Source organism: Pseudopodoces humilis, chromosome 14 (genome assembly GCF_049639895.1).
Source record: "Pseudopodoces humilis isolate 2021_Gansu_Grassland_sample_001 chromosome 14, ASM4963989v1, whole genome shotgun sequence".
Taxonomy (NCBI): Eukaryota; Metazoa; Chordata; class Aves; order Passeriformes; family Paridae; genus Pseudopodoces; species Pseudopodoces humilis.
In genome coordinates this window covers 14,929,912-14,951,787 of record NC_142213.1, presented here as the reverse complement: position 1 = coordinate 14,951,787, position 21,876 = coordinate 14,929,912, and the positions used below count along the sequence as shown (strand labels likewise).

The window sequence follows — 21,876 nt, the reverse complement described above, 5'->3', positions numbered from 1 at the left end:
GGATTCTTTGAATCTCTGAGCAGAGACTGCTACAGGAAAGGTCATCAGGCCCCTGGCACAAGTATTCAACCTCTTACATGTAAGTGGACCAGGTTTCATAAAATATCGTGTCATTTCTCTGAATAATTTATTTGAATAGTTGCTGTACCCATCTTGGGTACCCAGCCTCTACCATTTATTGCATTTGGTGTCAGTTCCACAATTCTCTCCTAACTCTGGATCAGAAACAAACATCAACCCATAAACCTTTAGGTTCACTGGTGGTGCAATGTGCTTGCTCCACTCCCTTGGTCCAAGCTGGATTTAAAGGATGCAACAGCCATGGGAAAGTGCAAGAGGTGGTTTTTGGCTTTGTCTCATGCTCCTAACAATGCAGAAACCAAGCAAAACTGCAGTGGGTGATTCTTCTGTGCATGTTTCAGACTGTCCCCCGGGTGGGTGAGAAAAAGTCATTTACCTCTGTCTCCCCACTGCAGAGGCTCCCCCCAGCCCCAGCAGCACGGACAAGGTGAGCTCACCCTGCAGGAGCCAGGCTCATCCCTTTGCCCACAAGCTGGCAATGCAATGGATTTCATATGCACATACATAGAGTTTTGAATATAACTCTATATAACAAAGACTGCACACTATTTGTTCCCTTTCTCAGGTCTTTCCTTCCCTGCTAGCAAATGGCTGTTGCAGTTAATCTAAGGAGATCCCTCCTAGGCTCTCTTTGCTCACAAACCCTCTTGTGCTGTAAAACAGATAACAGAATTTTTTTATGGCCAGGTTCTTAAAATATTTTTAAACTTGTCCTCCCCCTCTGCCCCAAGCTTTTTGATGTAAGGAGAAAATCTCACACAGTGCCTACCCTTATCTCCCCAAGAGAAAACAAAGAGAGTTAAAGGCAAATGTCTTCTGCAGAGACTGCCTTTTCTGTGCTGTTCTCCCCACTGTGTGCCAAATAATGGCATCTGTTCCTGCTGTTCTTTAGTTCCCCCATCCAGCCTGTTTTCAACTTCCTGCGAAAATTTGTGGTTCTTAAATCCAAAGGTCACGTTTTAACACTTAAGTTCAGTTTGGAAGGATTTGGATTTGTTTCTCATAATTTTTTTCCCCCCAGTTTTCTTTTGTGAGTAGACAAAAGGCTTTCACCCCCTCTTTGCATTGCCTGTTTTACAGACTCCAGCATACATCTCTGCAATTCGGGTTAATACTCTGCGAAATACCCACTCACGTATTGACGAGCATTAAAGGATTGCTCTTTCCATGCCTTCTGCCAGGGTTCAGCATGTTGTTAGCAGCACAAGCTCCTCTCACACAGCCCTCACTGTGTGATCAGTCTGCACTATAGAGGAATTCCCTCTGCCAGGTCTGCAAAGAATTCAAGCTGTATGTAAACAAAGACACATTTCTAAGCAGAGGTTCTCACAATGGATAGCCAAAATTCTGCTCAGTTATGGACGATGGCTTTCTGCAAGACAAGGTGAATGCAGATCACCTAATTACTTTTTCTTATTCGTTCAAGTTGGACACAAACTGGGATCTCAGAGCTGAAATTCCAGTAAGAAAACTGCCTTTCTGCATTTTACAGGAGGGAGGCCGAGCTGGTTTGATTATTGATGTGTTGTAGGCCTCTGTTTATTCAGTGTTTCCCTAAAATATAATTTTTAAAAGTGTATATTTACCGACCCAACAGACTCCCTGAGAGATTTTGAGGTATAATTTTAGAGAGACAGGCAGGGAATCGAAGGCTAATATATAACTTTCTACATTGACAGAAAAAAAAAAAAAAGGCCAAGATCTCCATAGTTTCATTTCTAAAATTAAGAAAAATAGTCCATGCACATTACTGGATGTTTATTTCTGTGCCAAGGAACTGGGCTACTCCGCAGAGCGCTGGGCAAGAGCCAGAGAACAGGATTTGGGGTTCACACCGCCTGTGTCTACCACACCTTCAGCCTGAGACTGTCTTCTCTGTCTGAAAATTTTTCTGGCAAATGCCACATTAGAGTTAAAGGGAAAAAAATAACCTGAGATGGGTAAGGATTTAATGATGTAATTTGAAAGTGTTTTGTATGTTTGATTTCTGCTCATTTGAGGAAGGGAATAAACCTCAGTTGTTTGTTGCTCTGTGCTGGCTCCCAAGATTTTCACTGCCCTTGATTCACAGGAGCACGCAGAAGCCTTCATGTCCTTTAGTCTGTGCACCCTGTGGGTCTGGCATGGTGTCTCTCATTTGGTCTGAGAATCAGATGCTATTTCTGGTCTGAAGACATTTGTTCTCAATTGCCTACACAGTTCAATAGGATTTTAGGGTACATTTGTTAGGGATTATAAAGCACCTAAAGATGTATCAAGTGGAAGGGTCAATACAAGATCAGGCTGTATTGTGTTACAGCGTGTTGCATTATGTGGGACGTCTCAATTCGCTGTTGGAAACCAGATGTGGCAGACAAGCCCAGCCTATTTTTTGAACATTTGTAGATAACTTTGAATTATGTCATCAGTGTTTAAAGATTTCCACAAAGATTTCAAGAAGTAGATTTTCTCAAGTCTTCCAATCACTATCAAAACCTCAAATTCTGCTGGGTAATTGAAACACTCTATCCCAATCCAAAAAATAATAAGCGTAAAGAGAACGCTTTCATCTTTCATTCATAATATATACAGAGCATGGTATGAATTTGCTACCTGTAAGGTGTATTGAATTTTTAATCATCTATATATTTATGGTAAAGAGTAACACATTACTTCTAGCACACAAAAGCTTATGGCATACGATTATCCTTAATTAATGGGTAACTGCAAAGCTTTATTATTCAATGAAACTGATTTATTATCTTAATTCTGCGACGTTCTACTCCATGTTTCCATTGAAACCATTGTTTGCACCATGGTAACCAGTAACCACCATGTGTACGTGATCCCTTTTATGACCTATACGTAATTAGATGATATTATTTTCTTAAAGCTGAAGTGCTGCCTGTGCAAGTGGCCTGGCTCCCAGCCCTGCAAGCGAGGCCCAGGCCGCTCGCCGCCGCGTTTCTGCCGTAACCATTTCAGTGTATCATTATAACCCCGCGCCCGTTTCCTCCCGGCGGTCCCGCGCACATCCCCGCTGTCCCTCTCCCAGCACGACGGCGTGCCTGCCTCCCTGTCCCTGTCTCCTGAGCCTGGCACAGCTAGTTAACTGAAAGGACGTGAGAGGAGCTGAAAGCCAGTGGGTGTCGAGCTGCCTGGTGGAGAGATCCCCAGCTAATTGCTAGTCCTAACAGGCACAATTAGCCGCTACAAGCCCTTTGAGATGGCCCTGGGCTCCTCTCAGGTAACAGCCATCACTAGATAAAGGCTGAAATACGCTGCATTTAGAGAGACACTTGCAGACAGGGATGTCACAGGCTGCCAATTATGCTCTGCCTGTACACAGTCACTTCCAAGAACCAGACAAGACACATACACCTGAAGTTAAAGGGACAAGATGTGTACTATTTTGAACTACACAAGTGTGGAGCACGTGAAGATGTAACCCTTCTCAATTTAGGTCGTGTCATCTTTTCAATTATCAGTTCTTGATCAAGTTCTGCAGCATTTTTGAACATTTGCTGCAAGCAGAAAGTCCTGGAAAGCTCAGCAGGAGAGAGCTGCTTATATTTTTTGCTGTTTGTGATGTTACTTTAAGGAAAGTTTCACCATCACCACACAGTTGAAAATGGCTTGACAGGCCTCCCTTAACCAAACAGTGATGCTCTACCCTGTTGGGACTGCAACCCATCTATTCCTCACAGAGGAGGAATTAGCATATGTAAGGTTACTTCTGAAATTAGTGAGTGTCCCCCATTTATCCATTAAGATAATTACCTTCTCTGAGCATCTCTGACATTACATTCTTCCTCTCAAAAAATGAATTTCTGTACAAAAACAGCAGCCTAGAAAGCCTGAAAAAAAACAGCACATCAGATTTTGAGAACGATCAGAAGAAAATGGGCAGTTTCAGGTATCTATCACAACACAGGACTCCAGCAACAGCATCCTACAGAAAATCATTATAGATCAGTGCATAAAAATTCAAATGTTTCAAAGTTGGGGACTCCAAGAATTTCAAGATCTAAATCTAAATTGTGGTCATTTGTATTAAAAAACAATTTCCAAGACATATAATGAGCACGAATTCTGGCCCCTGAGTAAACCTTAGTCACTCACCTTCCATTTGTGCACCCATTTTAAAAGAGATTCAGAAAAACTGTACACAAAACTGCCTCTGAAGAAAACTTCTTTCTTTGTTGCTCTAGAACTGAAATGATTCCATAGCTTACCTTCAGGTCACGTACCTCCTGCCCTTCTGATCAGATCTCCAACATGACTAACAGCAGGTTCTCATGGTATCCATCAAAATCTGTCACACTACCTGTAACAAATCAAACTAAAATTCAATATTAACAGATTTCTATTTATTTCTTATTTAATATCTTAAACATTTCATATTTATTCATTTTTCTAATAGCATCTTAAAGATCATCTTCCAAATCATATCACATCTAATATTCAGAATTCAGTTTCCCAGATCCAACTGATACCACATAGGAATGGCTCTTTTTGTTTAGAAAGCTTGAAGATTTTAAACATAAATTTCTATTTTTTAAGACTCACTTTAAATTTTCCCAAGAGCTTTTTGATCTTAATATGGAAAGTATGCAAAGACTCTAATTACTAATTATGGAATAGTTAAATTCTGTTAGAGGATAAAAATTACTTGACACAGTTGGTTTCACCTCCCCAGAATTAACAATGAAGCTCCACATGAAGGCTCATAGGTTTTGTTGAGATCTCTGTATTCTTACCTATGTGGGAGGAAAAGGAGACCAGTGAATGGATCAGCAAAATATGTTACCTGCTCTTAGACTTTTCTGATAAAGATCTGCTGATTGATAATTCAGTGCCAGATTGTTTGACCAAATTCCAAGTAAAAGAACCCAGAGAACCTGTGTCATTTCCAGTGTTCATTTTAGATTCCAGAAGCATTTTATTAGTTTGTTACAAACAAGTTTGTTTTCCTTATAAAAACAAGAGTGGACGTCTTTGAAATATATGCAAAATCAACATGCTAATATTTGATTGCAAACCAAGGAACAATCAAAAAAACTAAAAGGAAAGAATGAATGCTCTATTATTAAAATAGCAAAATAAATAGATATACATTTTTCCTTTTTACAGATACATTTGCAACCAAATTAGCAACAAGATCTCCTCCAGTATAAATAAAAAAGGCTTGCACTTACCTATTAATTAAGAATAATGGAATGCCATAAGCTTTTGTGTGCTAGTGGTACTGTAATTTGTTACTCTTCTCTACAATAAATATATAGCTGATTAAAAATGCAGTGTGGCTTACATACATTAAATTCATACTGCACTGTGTATTGATTCCCTTTGCTCATCCTGGTAGTCCATTGAATTCAGGGCAGGAAGGTTTTGACCCTCTCAGGCAAGGAAGAAAAGCCTCTGCCAAGGCAGATAGGTTTAGGAGCACAAATCTCCCAGGCTGAGATCATCAGTTGTTCTGATCAACTCACCCAGAAACTCCTGCAGCCTTTCCACACCACAGAGGGACAACAAACCAGACCCAGCTGGTCTCCCCTGGGACAGAGGGAGTTTCCCACCTCCCTCTCAAGCCATCAGCTTTGGAGGTTTTAGGGACTGAGAAGCACTGTGAGAAGCACTCACAGAAAGCAGGTTCTCCTTCTCAGCTCAGAGGTTTGGTCCATGGCTCTGGTGTCCCACCTCCAGCTGTGAGTTATCAAAGGGAATTACCACCTCTAGCTTCCCTCCTTCCCTTCCTCAAAAGTCAGGGACAGAAAGACACCATGGAATATATCTGGTAATTTGTACAGCAGAGGAGAAGCAAATGTACCAAGGATAATGTCCTGGCAACAATGAATTAAATTTCCCAAGAAAATTAACAGACAGGGAACTTGTGATCTCCTCTGGGAAAAAAAAAATAAAATTAATTATGAGAATCAGGTGACTTCTTATTCCTGTGAGAAACAGGATTATTGTGCCCACCACTGTGTGTTCTCCTCAGACATTCTGCTGCCTATGGCTTCACACAGCATTGCAGCATTGGGGTCTTTTAACAAATTGACTAATTAAGCCCCAGTCACTCCAGGTGTTGTTACATCAAAGTAAATATCCCAACTGTCCTTTTCATGGAGACCACACCTGAACTCAGAAATTATTATTTACATGTGCAATTTAAACCAGATGTATTTCAAATATGCAATAATATGTATACATGGCAATTATCTAAAGCATAATGCCATTGGGCCAAATGAAGCCCATCCAATATCTATACATTTCACACTCTATAGAAATTGAATTTTTATTTTAAGAGGTCTAGGTCCTCACCCATGTGGCACAGAAACATCTATATAGTGTTTTGCTATAAATGGTTATTTACAGGGCTTTTTTGCCTGCAAAACCAAATATTTAGAACACCACCTGTGAGAAACAACTTGTCACCCTTGCTGTAGCCTCTTTCATCTAATTTGGGTCAATTATCACTCTGTACGTGTTAACACTACCTACTTAATTGCTAATCATCTTAGCAGATAAGAAGGAGAAGTGAAAAGTTGGTTCTCCTGAGAGAAATCAAAATTTGCTCCCCAAGGGAAATGTAGAAGGGAAAAAGATAAAAAAGGAACCAGAAAAAAAGAGATGGCTAGAGAAGAAAACAAAAGTTGAACAATATGCGCTACGTACCACAGAATGATAAGAAATGTGGTGATCACATGCTCCATATGAGCACATCACAAGTCATGCTGATGCCCAGTTTAGTCCTGTCTGCTTGGGCAGTTGTGCTGTGGGGAGAGTGCCTTGCCTGGGCTGTGGGCAGCCAGTGGTTCTGACTCTGCACATGATCAGTGTGGCTGCTCTGACAATCACAGAATCCTCTGCTGTCACCTCCAGAGGGCTTTGACATCCAGCCAAGGAACTTCCAACATTATCACAGCACTGAACAGGGAATATTCACCCTATGACTATACAGCTAACTTTAGCACAGTAACTGCTACATGAGAAATATTAGGTAGGGGGGAAAAAAACAAAAACAAAACCAAAAACAAACCTGACATTCAGATGGAGCTAAGGTTTTAGATTAACTATCTTCCTTTATAAAACTGGCCATGTATCTTTACGAGTCCAAATGCCAGTTTTATGTATTAGCCTTCAACATACAGTGTCTGATACCAGGGTGATGGAACTTCTGCCCATTACAAACCCTAGGAGAAGTGATACCAACTCATTCACTAACAATATTTGCTGCACTTGGACTTGATTGGTGTAATGTTGACCACTCTGGATATGGGGTGGTGTGTGACACCTGATAGGATCTGAAACCAGAACGGTATGGCTGTAGGATATAAAATAAGATACCAGAAAATAGAGAGCCAAGGAGATAAATTCTGTGAGTCTACCTGATCAATCCAGCTAAGCAGCGTGCTGGTTTCCTGAACCCCAGGAAACAGGCATGTAAAATATCTGTTCCTTGATGGGCCTGGCAGATGTGATGCCAGAAATAATTCTACTCTGATTTATTTTTTGTAGCTTTATCTAGTTCCCTATATTAAACCTACAATCCTAAAATAATTTTAGGGCCATTTATTTTTATGTCTACCAACAGTAGAGTTACCCAAATGTTAAAAGCCTATGCTCATAGGCCCATAAAAGCGCTGTTGATTAGATTGCAGTATTTCAGTTTTTAGTTATCAACACTGACACTTTGGGAAAAAATTGAGTACAATATACTTCTGTACACATTGCAGTGTTTTTAACCATTTAGTCAGTACCACGTACATCAAATAGACACCATAATAAAACAGAAATGCATTAAACATACATCTGGAAGCACTTTGTAACTGACTTCTGCTTATGAAAATGACTGTACATAATTTCATCATTCACTTTAATTCAGTCACATGCTGCAGAGGAGTCAGATAACACACTGCAATAAGATTCAAGCATAGATTTCTCCTTGTGCTAAATTCCACACTTTATCTGTCAGCCCACACTTGCCATCAGTTGTGAGTCCCTAACTCGTCCCCAGAGCCTGCAGCAGCAGAGACCTGCTGGGGGTGGCAGGACTCACCTTCCAGGGCCCCAGTGCCCCGTACAGCTCTGGCCACAGCTCCTGGGAAGGCACTCACGGCAATTCCAGCAGCACTGCGTTACCTCAGCTTCACCAGGAGCTGTAAGGGGAAAACAGACCTTCCATGGCCAGCCAACAGCAGGATGTTTGCACAAGCTACCTGGTCTCTCTTTTTTCTCTCTGAGTTTTGTCCTTGTTGCTTGGCTTGAACCATCACCCTACATGCAGTGTGGGATGAAGAGCCACCAAGTATGTACAGCTAGTTTCAGACTGCATGATCTTCACTTCCAGCCACACAAAGAATATTGGTGTCACTGTCGGACATGAAATGATTCACACAGATGTAGCTTGAAATGTGAAGAAAGAAGAGAAGTTTATTTGCTCTTTCAGTATTTATAGGTTTTTGACAATGACCAGGGATTGGATAGCCAGGTTACCACCTTCCCAACCACACTGGCTGTGAGAGATGTCCATCAAAAGGGGTATCTTTAATGGAATGGATAAACACCTATGTTTATAGTTACTTTTTTGGGAAAGTGGCCAGAAATCATGAAAACAATATTGAAAGGCCTGGTTCTCAGGGTGACATGTTGGCAGCAGTAACAGAGGTGACAGCAGGACATTGTAAAGAAGCTCCCACCTTCCTGCAGTATGACCAATGGGAAGCTTGCTCTAAAAGGATGTGCATCCAAAAACCACAGGCACTTCACCTTGTCTACTGGTACTCCTTTACAAATGCCAACTAAACCCTTAATTTAGTTGGGAATGGGCCTTAGCACTGAGAAGCTTTCAAGCTGTGATTCGTGGATACTCTTGCAACTTTTTAGCTGCCATGTCAATTGGCAGTTAAAGAAAATTAAAGAGAAATTAAAGAAAAATAAAGAGAATGGCTGAAATGATTAGCACAACATATTTTAGCTAAAATAACTAACTAACTAACTAACTAAATAAATAAATAATTTTTAAAAAATAAATACCATTTAACCTACACCAATCTGCATTGTCAATAGCAACAACAAAACCCCAGCAAAATGTCTCTGGCCTCTATGACAGTGACATTTCCAGGGATACCACTGGTTATCCTATTTTACAACTTAGTGGCTGTATCTCAGTAACATTTCCAGTCTTTTCTTTAACTTGTTAAATTATAAAATCAACCTCATATAGACTGTTTATAAAAACAAACCCACAAATGCTTCCTTGTTTAAAATAAGAAGAGACATATTTTTTAACAAAAACTGGAGTTTTAGTTAAGATTCAGTACAATAGAAAAGGTTTCCAAATTGTCTACTACTCAATGATCTGAAAATACTTTATAAATATTACATTATCTAAGTATCAGTGCAGCAATCATTCATGCAACAATCCAGGCAACTAGAGGTATCTCTTTTGTAAGCTGAGTATTCTGAAGCACAGAAATACTAAACAAGTGTTAAAAGAAACTACAAGATTTCTGTCCCAGTACTACAAACAAACACAGATTTTTATTTTTTTTTTAGTCCAAGTCTGTTTTAACTTTCAGCTATTCTGACTTATTTCTCCCCTTTGTTTTGCTGGAGAAATCAGAATATTTAAAGCCTTCATGTGAAAATCCACTGCATTAAATATAGTCTGGCAGGCTCTTGAACAGAAGAGCATTGTCCCTTACAGACTGACTGGCTGGCCGGTCCAGCTGGCCTGGATGAAATCTCTTTCTTGATCATTTTGTTTATAGAATATATTTTGCTTTGGCACTTCTGCCACCTGCTCTTGTTTTCCATTACTCCATGGCTGTGTAAGCGCTTGCCCACTTCAGTCTACACTTACCCTGACAAAGCACAAAAATATTCCCTTTTCATAAAAGAGACTTCAAAACCTTCTTTCCCAATTTTAGTCAAATTTTCTAATTTGCATTTTTCTGAAGATGAAGCCAGACAGACCACGGGGAAGCTGTGTAAGGGGAAGGGTCTCACATGGGCCTAACTGGGACGAAATCAGGGACATCTACCCCACCATCTATCAGCCCAAATAAAAGTTTTTTGCCTTGTCACTAAAGATGCTTCAGGATGGGATGAGTGGCAGATCCTCTTGAATTTGGGGCAGTGACTGAATGTAGACAGGCTGATAAGCTCAGCAAGCGATGGAGCAACATCAGTGGCTTCAAACAGCACAGAGGACAGGAACATCCTTCATTCTCCTGCAGAGCACCTACAGGTTGCTGCCCAGCTCCAGGCAGGCAAAGCTCCATTACCTTCTCTTGCAGAGAAATGAGACAACCTCCTCTTCCTCTTCCTCTTTTGCCAGGGTCCAGGCTATGTGTTTCCAAAGGAAAACTGGCTGGATGCAAATCAGCCGAGGGAGCCGCCTCCCTCCGCACAGCTGGATCGCAGCAGCAGCAGCAGCAGCAGCAGGAAGACACTGGTTGAGTAAAGCCACAGATTAAGAATGATTAACCTTTACTCGGGTTTGCAGTGATCAGCAAGGTTGTAGCCAAGGGGCCACATCCTTCCACCACCCCACGGCTCCCAAGGTGGGACTTGCTGCTGCTCTGGATGCCAACGCAGCAAACTCACACGTTCATTTTCAACGTGGCTCTGAGGTTTACTGAGCAATGCTGGTCAAAGCACTGCTATTGTTTGCCAATAGAAAAGAAAAGAAACTTGTTTTTTCTCTTTAAATGCAGCTGTATTTTACTGCAAAGGAGGGGGAACTGAAAATAATTTTCTGCATCAGTATTATCAATTATCAAAAGCCCATTTGTACCATTATGACTTTAATGTTCTCCCAATAGAAATATAATTCTCATTATTTTTATTGGGTTTTATTTTTATATTGCTATTAAATGCATATCACCAGATTTTCTGTTTTCTTAAACTCTGTGGGCCAAATATCCAGCCCAGTATGAAATCCTGACTTTGAAACTGTGCCCCTGGGCTCAGGCATGGATGCAACATGCACAATGGTGATGCTGAAATTGCTTAGCCACGGGATCATTTATACAAATAAAGCTATGCAAACAAACTTAGTGCTCTTGAATTTTACTGTAACCACCAAAGCATACTTGGTAGAAATCATATTTCCAAACAGTCCTGTTTCTTGACCCAAAAGGACTAGTATTAGGGAGCGGGTAATGATGCCCTTCAGCACAATTCATTAAAACATACTAAGCTCTTAAAAGAAAAATTTTGAAAGAACAGGAACTGTTTGAGAATATGGCTTATTTTATATTTTTCGATAGATGTTTTAGAATCAAGACACATTTAATCCCAGTTCTCTCTTCTCCAAAGGTAGAAAGGGAGGAGGTAAAATTGATGTATTCCAACAAGGGACAAATTACTGTCATGATTCTGTTGTAAGAGGTAGCAATTCTAGTCTTTTCATGCATATTTAGTAAGTAGGGACATCCTCTCTTTCACAATTCATTTTCTATTTGTTATAGTTAATACTAACATGGCATTCTTTTTATATATTAAATCAAATGACTAGACATTACCAAAATAAACCACACTTTTTTCTTTTGCAGGCATTCACACATCTCAAGCATGCACTGGATGAGCATGGAAAGTTTACCAATGCACTTGGTTTGTTCTAAGTGTTCACTCACTAAAGAAATTCAGAAACAACACATTTGAATGCCAGACTTCTCTGGCTTTAACTCTCTTATCCATAACATTCCTGAAAGAATAATTTACCAGGTAAATCCCTCTCTGAACATCCCTCTGGTGCATTCTGTGTCCCTGACCAAGCTGTGCTGCCCCTGCCAGTTGTCCTGAGGAGCTGCTTTGGTCAGCACGAATCCTGGAGCTCCTGGGCTGAGCTGGGTGTGAGCAGGCTGGGTAAAACCTCTCCTTGGATTGAAGTGATGGCTCTTAAGCAGGCTCCCAGTGTCATTTTAAACTTCACTTCATCACAGTGATAGGTTACAAACGATCCTCCTATGAACATAATAATCACGGTGAAAAAGACAAACTGCTGAAAGATGCACTGTGGCAAACACCAACTGGAACCAGGACCTGAACCAGTAAGGCCACATATTCAGCTGCCCCCTAAAAGTGCCCTCCAGCATGTCCATGTGCCAGAGAGACTCACACCAGCAGGCATCATAGGGGGGATATAAAGACTTCTGTGTTATCTCATTCCTCATTTTCAGTTTTACTTATGATCCAGTGCTGCTCCAATGTATGGATTTATAATGCTTCATTGTTTCATACAGTAAAGCTGATACATCAACCCCCTTTTTTTTTTCTTTTTTTTTTTTCTTTTTTCCCTTACAATTCCAGCTCAGAGGCTTGTGTTTGCCTTAATGAATTTTGTTTGCATAGTTGACTGGCATCAGGTTAAGCAGGTATTGAAATGTGATATAACAACCTAATCAACCGTTAACAGGTATAGGAGAAGCCCTGACAAGGAACAGTCTGAAACCTGTTCATGATGAGATTCTTTCTGATAAGGGAAAAAAGAGAAGTGTAGGACCAATTTATGCATAAATTGGTCACATTTTCACACCTAGCCCCCAATTATCTAAAAAGGGTTTAACATTATATTTATATTGATAAGCTTAACAATGTTGAACCACGACTCTAGGATGATCTGTTACAATTCACATCCAAAGCGACCAGAAGGAATAATTGGAAACCCTCCAGCATTTCAAGAAATAGAAGCAGCCTTGAAAAAGATGAAAACTGCCGTACAAGGTCTGGCTTTTGCTGAAATTACAACATAAATTCCGAATGAAGGATGGCCAAGAATAATTCAACAATTACAAATTCCCCTCTAAAGACACAGGGAATGCTACAAGATCAGAGGAATTGAGTCATCCCAAATGTCTCCAAATGAAAAAAAAATAATCCCAACATAGTAATGACTACAGGCTGACTGAGACACTTGATAGACTGTATCACTGATTGATTGCACAGGGGTTTTAGCTGAATAACCAGTTTTTAAGCTATGAATATCAATAGTTGGCTACATAAATAGAAAGGATGCTTGCCAAAAAATTATGGAAATCCTGATACTCATCACCAGTGTGTGAGTTAACCTCAAGGTATATTAGACTGTCTTTAATGGTCTACAATCATCTTCTCCAAGGCAGGAGCACCCATAAATGCCGAACTGATTTCCCGCACGAGCCAGGCCAGCAAGGCCAACCTGTCACGTGCAAATATCTCAAACAAGCAAAAACACAATATCCACCCTTCAGCTGATGAGATTGTGATTCCTCCTAGGACCCATCTCTGTTTTCCAGAATCAGCTCTCACAACAGAGGAGGGAGCTCTCCCTGGAGCAGTGCCTCAAGCTGCACAGAGACCTGGGTGGACCCATCTGCAGGCTCTTAAAATGTACACCAAATGAAGATAACAACACCGTCTTTAAATCAAGGCTGAGAGGCACAGAGATCGTTTCCTTGTCTCCTCCTCCAAAATTTAGCACAAAAGTTCAGATGTCAGTGAATGCTAGTGCTGCTTACAGCAGCTCAGGTTTTGTGGTCTCACCATCTCAGCCTTTCCTTTCCCATCCCCGAGTGCTGGGGGACAGTCCTCGCTGCTGGCTGACCTCTTCAGGGATCTCTCCTACCACTCCATCCCTTCTTCATCTCTTCCCTATCCCCTCCCTTCCACAGGAGTCGTTTGACCCAGGCAAGGTCACTGGGACACAACCGTGCTTGTAGATGAGGTTTCTTACTCCACAACAGGCCTAGAACAATAAAATAAACTTCAGTTGAATAAGGATAATTTTTTTTTCCCTCAACTTGCTGTAAACTGGAAGAGAAGAAAAGTAATCCTTAGAGGATAAAGGTGCTGTATTTATTTCAAACCATTTTTTCATTTAGATTAAAAGCAAATTAAAAAAATAAATTAAAAGAAAATAGAAGGAAAAGTCAGAACAAAGTCAAGTGAAATAAAACAACATTATCTGTTTTGAAAATGTCTGGATGAAACACTAAATGAAGACAGTGAAATGACATAGCTGGAAAACACAGGGGTGAAATAGTAAGAAATTTTCTGGATGTTTTTGTAACCTTTCTTTATGTGAACAATCTAGCACAGCCAAGAAGGCTTTAACAATATTTTTGTACTGCTGATTGCCTTTTTTTTAACACACAAGCATATAAAAAAGAATTCCAATGAAATTTTTGCTCTGTTATTCATATAAACTAATACTTAGCCGACCTGGAGAGGTGCTAAACACCCTCAACCAATCATTAATTGCAAATCTGAAATTAGAGCTCATTTTTGGGGATGGGTTGCAGATAATGCTGAGCCCCATCCTGAAGCCAGACTGAGGTATCTGCAATGCTATTGCACTCCCCCCCAAGCTGGAAACCCTGAGCCATGTAGTTTTTTAGGTGCTCCTGGCAATGGACTGTAATGCTCACCAGGATGAGCAGGATCACATGAACAGTACCTGCCTTCTCTGTTTCCTCTCTCCCACCTCCCCAGGGGATGAAGAAGTTGGAGCAATTTTCTCCTATGGTCCTTCCTAGTCCTGGAAGTCCCTCAGATCCCTGGTGGGTTGATGAGGTTTTGTACAGCATCCAAGAATTAGACAGATTTTAAAACACAACCAATTCTTCAGCCTCATTTTAGACATTGATTTTATTTTTTTTTCTTTCTTTTGGGATGGGTGGGGGTTTCTTTTTCTGTAAAAGTTTGGTTTGTAGTTGGGTGCCAAAATGCTTACTTTTGCATAAACCAGTGTAATTTAAAGCTATGGTGCCAGCACCTTATTTCTAAGGGATTTCAGGACTGTGCTAGTGAGCGGGTCAGAAAGAGAGTCAATAATTCATAGATATTTCCACAGGATACTCCTTAGAGGATCTCTAAAATGCATCACTGACATTTATTAACAGATCCTTAGAAGTCTCCCCTTGAAAGGCACTGAGACAGTATTATTGTGCCATTTTATAGAGGGTAAACCAGAGGTAGGAATTCTAAGGTATGTACTAGCTCACCGAGACATTAAATGAACAAGGGAAGATGGAATCGAAGCATTTTTCACTCCCAAGGTAAAATTGTACAGGAGTGCACTTCTGTGCAAGCTCTCACTTATGACCAGCAGGGACCAGCAGCAGAGGGGGAGCTCAGGTCATGTGCAGCCACAGACCTGAGTGTGACCAACGCCAACTCCAGAGAAAACACCACTGCCACAAAGCAGAGATCAGGGTCTCCATGAAATTATCCGGATATTTTTATTTTCTAGGTTTGGCACATGATGGGTAACATCTTCCTTCAGCAGAAAAATAAACAAGAGAACATCCTGGGTGACCAGTCCAAGAAAAGCCTGCAAAGGTTGCTGAGCTCAATGCCACGAATTTTCAGAGTTACAGCTCTGGGCTTTGGAGATGTTGCTGTCCCATTCATCCTTGGTGATGGTGATAAATCCAGGAAGCAATGCATCTTCCCCTAGAAACACCACTGCATTTTATTTATATTTTTCCTTTTTAATTAAATATTCTATTCCTTCCCTGGACATAGAGAAAAAACTGTCTACCTTGAGTCAGAGCTGCATGTATTTTAAATTATTAAAAATCTTTAGAAACAAGAAACAGAAAGGAAGAAAAGAAGGAAAGTAGGAAGAAGCCTGTGCAGTGCAGCAAGAAGGATGGCTGGCAGTATACGGGCATTCTGCTCAAAGAATGTTAGAACACACACTTGGGTGTCTAAAATCTTCCACAACTCCTGGTCACTGACACCCTATAAAGCTGACAAGTGGCAACTGCCACCAAAACTCCCATCCCACTTTCCTCCAGCCAAGGAAAGTGCTCAACACCATCCTGGCCGGAGAGGACCACAGCAGCCACACAGCTGGAAATGCAGGGTTGTTGTTACCCATGACTCAGGACATGATAAAAACACAATATTTAAGCACTGCTGCTCACCTTTGAGAGAAAAAAACACAATGCTGCATTGCCTGGATAAGGAATTAGTCCCATGTGGCAATGAGGCACTGAAAATCAAAGTTTCTAGGAGCTTTTTTAGTGTCTTCATTATTAAATGGAGGATATAGTGATTTCAGGTATGGACAGAATTTGTCCCAGCAGTTTCTGCCTGATGATGGTGTGCAGCAAGATTTTTTACACTTGCAAAACACTTGTTGGATCTCTGAATAATCCAAAACTGTGAAGAAGGGCAAGACATTCCTGCAGTTCATCTTCACAAAACATGATGTCACTTATGTACAGACTCTTAATCCTATTCCTCCTCCAATTTTCCTTTCAAATATGTGTTTTGTATGGAGTTATCCATCAGACAGCACATTGTCAATGAGATGTGTCACTGCTGTGTGTGTACTCCGATAAAATGAACCTAATGCATATGTAAATCTGCCTGCTCAGGAAAAGTGTGCTGAAACACATTTGACTTGAAGTCTCACTGCAAAAAGATTTAAGGGTAGAGATGAAAAACTCCCAAGTGCAAGAGCGAAGCCTCAGCCCCTGAGATGGGGAACCGAGCCTGCAGAGGTGCCGAGGAAAGCCAGGGAGCCCAGTGGGGAGCACTGGGGGTGACCCCAGCTCCTGGGCCCTGCAGCCCATCCAGAGGCCATGGAGAAGGAGCAGGTCCCTGTCCCAGTGTGCCAGGAATGCCCGGGGCAGCAGCCACGTAACCTTGTAGAGCGCTGGGCAGCCGCGCTAATGGAATCACACGGCAGCAGCGCACGCTGCTCTCGGGATATTGTGCTGCTACAGACTCCTCAAAGTCAGCACACACATCCCTGTGAAAAAACATAAATAAATCCTCATCCTGCCAACACAGACTGAGCTAATTGTTGGAGGGCTTTTTTTTTTCTTTTTTTTATTATTATTTTTTTTTGGTTAAAAGCAGCTCTTTGGAACTGGCTCTTGAATGCAACCATCTACAATAATTTGTGCTAGAAACAATTTAAGGAAAGGATTTAAAGATATCATCTGGCAAATTGCTTTGTTGACAACAGATATTAAGTGCAGTATATCCTGGCCACAATTAGGCAGCATTTCCCCCGCTTTATGTTCATAGTAGTTTTTTTTTTATTATTAAGGAGTTTACAAAACACTGCAGTGTTAATAGATACCTGCTGAAAAGAGTAAAAATAGGCATTAAGGACATTAATGGAAATCAGAAACTACAAAAATGCATCCATCTTACAAGTAACTAACTCTTAATATATATAAGTGATTTAAAAACAAGCCAGTAAAATTATTAGTGATGCCAAGGACATACATGTATGGACTTTACCATCAATATTTGCAAAATGTGCAGGAAGAATTACAAGGATCCATAATGTGGAAGGAAATTTCCTTTTATACCAACATGTACCTGCTGTTCTAAAACCCAGTATTAGCTTTCAACCCAAACCCCAGGTTTATATATACCATCTCTTAAATGTTACAGACTACATACACATAGAAAGGGTTTCTGCTTTGGAACTGCAGCAGTGGATGGCTCTGTGGAAACCTGCTGCCTCTGAGAGCGGGGAGCGTGTCCTTTACAGAAGAAAAGTGAAAACCAAAGGTGTTTTTATGAAATATTTTTATGAGAGAACGACTTTCTCTTCATTTTGGAAGTAGAAAATATAAATAAAAGACCTTTGTGATCTGAAAATACGGGAGTTTTTAAGCTGCACCTTTTAAAAGAATATCTCAGACCCTGAAAACCTGCTGCTGGATTTTGCTGTTTAAAGTAACAAGGTGCATATTTCTTTACAGCAAGTAATATACTGAGTCACTTGTGCCACATATCTCTCAGAGGATGTTGTGCCTGAGTTCAATGAAAGGCTTTGTTTTGGTTTCTAAGTGCTTTCTTGTTTATTTGAAATGGCAGTATTTACATCTCATAGCTTATTAACTCTAATCACCCAGTTCAGTAATTAAAAAAAGGCAGAGCTGTCGACTGACATTGATCACAATACAAAAAGCTGTAGTACAAAGAGTCTAATGAAATATTTTTGTAAATTGTAAAAAAAGGATAATTATGAGAACAGGAAAAAACACCCTAAGTGTGCAGCTTCTTTTAATGACATAGATATGACATCGCTCAGGTAAGGCAGTGAAGCAAAGCTGGGAGATTGTGATGTTTGACAGGAAAATGACAAAGATATTTATGCTTTTGCAGCTTTCAGGTGACTTCATGGGATGACACTTGAGATTTAAAAAAAAAAAAAAAATTAGAATTTAATTCTCACCTTTTTATATAAAGAGTTGGGAAAGAAAAGGCAAATGAGCCACTTGCTGAAAATGAGGCAGGTGACACTGAAATCCCTCTGCCAGAAAAGGTGACTTTTCTTCATTCAAAGGAACTTCTCCTTTTATTGATAACCATCTGTTGAATATTTAATTTTATTAGATTATTTTCAAAACAGAAAGTCCCTATACTATATCTTTTCCTCTACAAATAGTATTGTTGAAGTTTCAAAAGACACTGTATTTGGTAACTAACACTTAATGCTTACTGCCCTTTGCAAAGTATTCTGGACAGAAGGTTAGAAACTAATAATTCCAGCTGAAAATAATGCATTGTCAAACAAGAAAACTGAAGGCTATAATTTTTAACACATGTATCTATTATTTTAAACATGAAACATTGCATCAATTTGACATTAATTTATATAATAGGGACAGAAAAGGATAATGCAATTTTCAGGGGCTATCTACATTTAATTAACTAGCAGCAGTCACCTGTAACAAAAGAAAACTCCACTGCAAAAAATAAAACCTGTTTGTATACCTTCTATCATGCATTATTGAAGCACACAATGTCATTATATGAAATAATAAGTGCTTAAATAGAGACAGCAACTAATAAATGCAGACACAAAACTTTCATAAAAGTTTGTAAATACAGTATTGTATGGAAATTCTGATGCATATTAGCTCTCATATGCACTGTAAAATGTTTTATTATGAAAAAAGTGGGTAAGATACTTATCTTTTAAATTGGAGTTTAATATTTTATTAGTGCTAGGCACATAATTCTCATGAAATGGCAGGAAACTCTTTTTTGTACAGATATAAATGTCTAGAGTTTAATATTTCAAAGATAAGTACCTACTACTGCATCTATCACACTGCAGCTTAATGGAATTTACTTTTTCTTAAATATTTATACTGTATGTGTGTTTGGTTGTCAAATGATTGTATAACTACTGAGACAGAGCTGATAAGATGGGCAACAATCATTCAAATTATTATTTTTCAAATTTGAAATGTCTAAAATCTTGAATAAAATAAAGAATACAGGATTTGAGAATTTTAAAGCATGCAATCTTCTTGAAAAAAGAATATTCTATAATCGACAACTAAACAAAAAGTTCTTCCAAGTGAACCCTTGATTGCAGAAATCGCCTGACTTTCCCCAAACAAATTACATTTGAAGCAAAACAGAATGACATTAGCAAGAAATATTTCCTGAAAATCCAAAATACACAGCAGTGAGCAAATTAAACTGAGACCAGTCTTTGATATTTCCAGTGTAATGTACAGAGAGCATCATTCAGGTTCTGCAATACCGCAAACTATTTCATCAGTTCTGAGAAATGCTTTCTGATCCATGCTGATACAATTACCTAGCCTTTATTGGCAATTTAGACCTGCTTTTAGGGACATTTTAGAGCAAATGATGTTTTCTTGATATTTTAAAAAAGCAGCACTATTTGCTATACCTTTGGGATAAGGTAGAAATGGAGTTAGAGGCTCATTAAATATCTGATTGGTACAATGTGGTTTTTGTTACTGTGGACTAAACTACCAAAATGAAGATATGTTCCTGGAGGTTCTGTTCCCCCTTGCAATCAAATGGTATTTTTATTTGGAATATTTCTGTAAAATATCAGCTGGCATTTGCTACTATTGTACCACTTACAAGAGCCTTAAAATCTGCCTAATAATTGAAAGATGTTGAAACTCCCCCAATAAATTTTTAATATGACCATGTGTGAAGGGCGTACCACATCTTTCTTTGTTCCTATAAAAACCTGATGTCCAGACTATGACCAAGTGAGCCTGAATTCCTTTTGATGTTTCTGTAAGTAGAAAAAAAGGGAAGCAGCTCCAGAGATGAAAAAAGTAAAATGAGATGCTCTTAAATTTTTTTTTTTAATGCAGGGATCTAACTGAAATGACATCTGAAATTAGACATCGGTCTCCTGAATGACACAAAACCCAAAAGCTCCTATCAGTTTGTCTTGCAACTGGTATAGCTTTAACTTAGAGTTTTAAAGACAGTTGCAGTAGCCTTGAATTTTAGACTTTAATTCTAAACCTGCTTTTGTAAGCACTGGCAAAGCTTTTAAATTAGGTCCTCTTGCCCTCATTGCTTTCAATAGCATATACAGTCAAAGGCAGACTCAAAAGTTGTATCAGTTAATGTTTCTGTGATATTTTCAACTGTTTGCAATTCCTCCCTGCTTTCAGAAAACTCACATGGTGTTTCTGAATTCTCTATATTACACAGCTATTTTTATGCCATATTGGTCTGAGTAAATAAGACACAGGAAAGTGTGATAAATCAGGAACATACCATTGTGATAAATAAAAGCTGATAATTTAAAACCCTTTTAGATAGAAGTGAGATGCCTCGTGAGAATACTGGTGTGGTAAATAAAATCTGCTAATTTAAATCCTCTAAAATAATGCTTCCTGCTGTTAGTATCCAACACACAACGTGGCAAGAGAGTTATTAAGCAGCTCTGTGGAGGGTGGGATCACATCCCTGTCAGCATCACAGGGAGGAAACTTTTGTACTGCACGTTCTTCCAAGGAGAGAGAGCAAACTGTCAGCTCTGACGTAGCTGGGTAAGCAATTTGGGATAAATTAACCTACAAACAGATTAGATCCTGAAGTCACAGGTATTTGTAGACCCAGCAATGTTACAGACACATGACCCAAATCAGTCCAGAGCTAGTTGCACCGTGGATTAGTTTTAAAAAGTGTGTTTTGCTGTTTCAGTTTGAGTCATTAATGGACAGGCAGCAAAATTATCTGAAATTTGCCTGTTCTGATGCAGGCACTCAGCCACCAGATTAAGAAAGGTTTTAAGGTCCTGGTTTCAGACACCAGTGAGACATCTCATTGCCAAAACATCTTTTTTCTCCCCTTCACTGCCCAGTGAAGTTTTTCTAGATGTGAAAGAACAGCAGCTGGAAAGCCTAATGCCATTTGCATCACTAAGGGGGGAAAAGGAAAGAAAAATAAACAAACTTCCAAACAAAACCCCTCCTGCCAGAAGTGCAACCCTGCTACATTTCAGGAGAGGCTCAGGGAGTGGCTCAGCCCAGGACATGCTCCCCTGCCCTGCCTAGTAAGGAAAAACCTCCAAACTCCCCTCCTCCCCAGAAGGCAAAGCCAAACAAACAGTTGCACATCCTTGCTTTGGCCCTATTCTTTCCCATAAAAAAATGTCACCTGTTGCCAGCACAGATGCAAACAACCAGTGCCCAGCACTCTCTTCCTCCACAGCCTCTCCCTGTGCCTGCACTGACTGTGGGGTGTGATAAGGTGGGGTGTAATTAGCCCTGCTAATTTCCCTGGCACAGGGGTCATAGTCTGAAGCCACAGACTGGCTGAGAGCAATTTGGGTAGAATTAAAAGCTTCTTCTGGGGGGCCTGTAGCTCATTGCTGCATCACAGCTCATTCTTTACCCTCCTAAAAACAAAGTCCAGTGTATGTGTGCTGCTCTGGTTGCCGGATCAAGCACAGAGATATCTATAGGGAGCAAATATACAGGCTTTAAGAATGTGTACTAGGTGAGATCCAGAAGTTAGGGTGTTGGTTCTTTCAGAAAAAAAAAAATTAAAAGTGAA

At 39.9% G+C, this 21,876-nt stretch overlaps 2 long non-coding RNA genes across 3 annotated transcripts; both read right to left on the bottom strand.

Moving 5' to 3' along the window:
• Window positions 1-848: 848 nt before the first annotated feature.
• On the bottom strand, window positions 849-5,482 carry LOC148183161 (uncharacterized). The gene is made up of 5 exons (XR_015773811.1): window positions 5,376-5,482; window positions 4,733-4,820; window positions 4,296-4,387; window positions 3,841-3,917; window positions 849-1,369 (listed from the first exon to the last, which is right to left on the bottom strand). It is a non-coding gene; the product is annotated as an uncharacterized LOC148183161 (long non-coding RNA).
• Window positions 5,483-15,407: 9,925 nt separating this feature from the next.
• LOC148183160 (uncharacterized) lies at window positions 15,408-21,529 on the bottom strand. Of its 2 annotated transcripts, none has more exons than XR_015773813.1 (3): window positions 21,478-21,529; window positions 18,260-18,396; window positions 15,408-15,504 (listed from the first exon to the last, which is right to left on the bottom strand). It is a non-coding gene; the product is annotated as an uncharacterized LOC148183160 (long non-coding RNA). The 2 variants fall into 2 exon arrangements; XR_015773812.1 differs by lacking the exon at window positions 15,408-15,504 and adding an exon at window positions 16,645-16,813.
• Window positions 21,530-21,876: the final 347 nt, after the last annotated feature.